Raw genomic sequence first — 4,306 nt, forward strand, 5'->3', positions numbered from 1 at the left:
TACTAACTGACCTGTACATTTGACTGGAGGTCTTCAGGCACTATGGCTTCTGCCTCAGCATTGGATGCTTCCTTTTGAGTATTTTAAGATTTGAATGGAAGATCTTAGTCCAAGAAAGGGCAGTAATAAAGAGACTAATTAAGTATAACTTTCAAAGGAAAAGCCTGATATGAAAGTATTAAGAGAGAAAGGTAAAAGATAATCTATCGGCCAGGCCCACAGGTCTGTGTGGAGGCGCGGTCACTGGTTGCTGTTCCGCATGATGGGGTTTGTGAAAGTTGTCAAGAATAAGGCCTACTTTAAGAGATACCAAGTGAGATTTAGAAGGCGGCGAGAGGGTAAAACTGACTACTATGCTCGGAAACGATTGGTGATCCAAGACAAAAATAAGTACAACACACCCAAATACAGGATGATAGTTCGTGTAACCAACAGAGATATCAAGTGCCAGATTCCCTGTGCCCGTATAGAAGGGGACATGATCGTATGCACAGCATATGCACACGAGCTGCCCAAGTACGGTGTGAAAGTCGGCCTGACAAATTATGCTGCCGCCTATTGCACTGGCCTGCTGCTGGCCCACAGGCTTCTCAGTAAGTTTGGTATGGACAAGATCTATGAAGGCCAAGTGGAGGTGACTGGAGATGAATACAATGTGGAAAGCATTGATGGTCAGCCTGGTGCCTTCACTTGCTATTTGGATGCAGTTCTTGCCCGAACTACAACTGGCAATAAAGTTTTTGGGGCCCTGAAGGGAGCTGTGGATGGAGGTTTGTCTATTCCTCATAGTACCAAATGATTCCCTGGTTATGATTCTGAAAGCAAGGAGTTCAGTGCAGAAGTACACCATAAGCACATCATGGGTCAGAATGTCGCAGACTACATGCGCTACCTGATGGAGGAAGACGAAGATGCTTATAAGAAACAGTTCTCTCGGTACCTCAAGAACCACGTGACTCCAGATGTGATGGAGGAGATGTATAAGAAAGCTCATGCTGCTATCTGAGAGAATCCAGTTTATGAGAAGAAGGCAAGAGAGAAGTGAAGAAGAAGAGGTGGAACTGACCCAAAATGTCCCTTGCTCAGAAGAAAGATCGGGTTGCTCAAAAGAAGGGAAGCCTCCTCAGAGCTCAGGAAAGGGCTGCTGAGAGCTAAAGCAATTGTCTATGAAGATTTTTTCATAAAGATAATAAACTTATTGACTAAGCAGCCAAAAAAAGATAATCTATCATCTTAGACATACTTGACAAACCTTGGTAAATTAGTACATTTATATCTAAATAATTTTAAGAATATTTTCTAATGCATATCCTGTTCTGAATTTTGACCATTTACTTATGTATAAGACCTTCTAATAAAACCCTTAACTTGCCTTTTTACCCTTCCTCTCTTTCTTGCCCCCCTTTTCCTCTTCTCCTCCCCCTGCTCTTTCTTCTTCTTTACACTTTATATCAGACTCCATCAAATGCTTGATGGGGACAAAAGGAACTCTTTTTGTTCTGAAAAGAATGCTTTCAGTGCTGTCAGCATTAGCAACCCTGTCAATAGATTTTGCCCTTTGATAAGAACTAGGAAATGAAGAACTACAGGAGTGAATGAGTAACAAAAGAGATGTGAAGAAGCGGGAGACAGTACAAAGGTGACATCAAATGGAATTACTCATGCTGCCAGACTGTAACAAAAGAAGTTGTTTGGGCTTTTTCTACACTGAACACACACACACACACACTGATGTGGATGCCACAAAACACATCTTTTCTTCCCTAGTGAAAATGAACAGCTCTTCAGCGCTCATTAAAAATGTACTAGCTTCTCTGTGGTGATGCATTATTAGAAAGATCATTTATTTTGAGTTGGCATTCTGTCATTTAAAGCCTTTTTGCATATAAATGTGGTATTGCTTTAGTATTCTTCCAATAATACAATGTATGGACATTATCTGAATAGTGTGGAAACCGTATCTGAGAGAAACATCCACAAGAGTTAAAAATAAAAATGACGATCCTTGCCTCATCATGCAATTATTCCAAAACACCCTGCCCATCTAGTTCCTTCTACCCCAGCTACAATGTCCTTAATCTTTCCCCAACAGCCATGTTCATCTCTTCTTAAAGTTCTTCACAATTATATTCATTCTGAGTAGAACACTCCCTCAGTATCATCCTATAGGTTCTTCCACTTCATTTTTGTCTTTTATGCCACATCAAAATGTTCTAAGATAAATTTTCTGACCACCTTTATAAAAGTAGCACTTATTTCACTATATCTTACTGTGGTCTGTTTTCCTTTGTAAGTCATATAATTTTCTGCTCTTTCAAATTTCTCTGTATATGTGTGTACATACAGGTAGCAGGTATGTATTCATGTTTGGAGGTATATGTGCACATGTGTACACATTTATGTAAAGGCCATAAATCAATCTTGGTTTTATTCCCCAGGTGCCATTCACCTTTTTGTGACACAGTCTTTCACTGGGAACTGAGGCTCAACCACTAGGGTAGGATTGCTGTGCAGGAAGACCCAGGGCCCTTTTTGTCTCTTCTGCTCCATTCCCAAATTTTTACATAGGTGTTGGGGCTTAGGAGATCAAACTTGGGTCCTCATTCTTATGTAGCAAGCATTTGATTAGCTCAGCTATGTCACTAGTTTTCAGATTTCTTTATGTATAATCTGTGATGTTTTGAGTACAATGTCCCTCTAACACCTGTGTGCTGACAACTTGCCTTGGAGCTCTGTGAACTTCAGAGGTAAGATTTGGAGAAGGGATTTGACCTACTTAGTAGATTCACTGATGAATTCTATATTTTATAGCCCTCTTCAAAGATAATATAAGCTAAGACGTATGGATGGCCTAGTTTGAGGAAGTAAGTCACTAAGCATGTGTCCTGGAAGGGTGTGTCATATACTATAACTGTTTCTTTCTAGTTATCAGCTTCCTGGCCCGTATGTGATGGGTAACATGCTTCTGCTATGAAGAATTGACTCACTACAGGGATCAAAGTGCTGGAACCAAATGACCATGAACTGAAACTCAAACTGAAACTTACATGAAGCTATGAGGCCAAATCAGTCTTTCTTCTCTTAAATTGTTTAATCTGAGGAATTTTGTCAGGTTTGCAATACTCTCCTCATTCTCCTGTGAAATCTTTTTTCTTCTCCTCCTTCTCTTCTTTCTTGTCCCTTTTCATCTATTCTTTCTTGTCTTCTTCACTGATGAATTCCAACATCCCTCTAAACAATGCTTGGTATATGGTAAGACAGTATTTATTGCTTATTTACTGCTTCCTATATGTCAGGTACTTTTCAAAAATTGATATTAATACCTAATTATCATAGTAGACATTGCTTTTTCCATTCTTATAAACAAGGAAAATGAGACAAGGTGATATAAATAACTTGTTCAAATTCACATCTAGTATGTCAGCAAGCCAGCATTCATAATTCATAATTCAGACTGACAACTATAGTGTCTTTCCCTGGTGGTAGAAGTTCAATATTTGCTAATTTAAAACTGATTAGTTTTAAATAGTTTATTGGTATTAATGTCTTGGAGAGTTTTGTACCTTCTAGTAGACATCAGTGTAATTCATATTTTGTGTTTCTACCCAGAGCATGAAAAGTATAATGAAAGAAGTACCTGGTGGTCAGTATATCATTTGTCTTTCTTAAATGTGTTAGCAGATATTGTCTATATATTATCTTATCAAAACCTCATAGCAACCTGATAAGGAATGAGTAGTACTTGCTGTATTTTACAAAATGAAAGTTGAGATTGTCTTCAAGGTTATGTAGAGTCATAAACATGAGTAATTTTCACTATCTAAAACATAGTTTTAGGAAACATTTTAGCATCTCTACCATCAAAATGTGTCATTTAAGCCTCCAGATTCTACAAAGTACATTTGCCTATATCATTTTTACCTTTCTTAATGGTACATAAAATAATGGCACACATTAAGATGAATGTCATTTTAGATTTACAACATGTGGATAAAGAACAAATGTAATATTCAAGTTCAAACAGAAATTTTACCCAAACCCAATGTCTTTGCCGTCATGAAGACTTGTCCATACTTTTCTTGCGTGGTTCATAATTTGAAGTCAATTACCCTTCCCTGATGGTAAGCAATAGAATTAACTTTGAAGAAGTTTCTGTTAAAGAGAATTATTCAAAATTTCCCTACTTTATTGGAACACCATTCAGAATCTAATACCTGGACTGAAGATGTAGATAGTAGGAGGGCATTTGCTTAGCCTGCACCAAACCGGAGTTTGTTCACCAGCAGTACTAATCACCATCATTGTA

General features: G+C 38.1%; 1 pseudogene; it reads left to right on the forward strand.

The window, feature by feature from the left end:
* The first annotated feature begins 252 nt into the window (after positions 1-252).
* LOC131899756 (large ribosomal subunit protein uL18-like) lies at positions 253-1,170 on the forward strand (annotated as a pseudogene).
* The last annotated feature ends 3,136 nt before the right edge of the window (positions 1,171-4,306 follow it).

Source organism: Peromyscus eremicus, chromosome X (assembly GCF_949786415.1).
Source record: "Peromyscus eremicus chromosome X, PerEre_H2_v1, whole genome shotgun sequence".
Taxonomy (NCBI): domain Eukaryota; kingdom Metazoa; phylum Chordata; class Mammalia; order Rodentia; family Cricetidae; genus Peromyscus; species Peromyscus eremicus.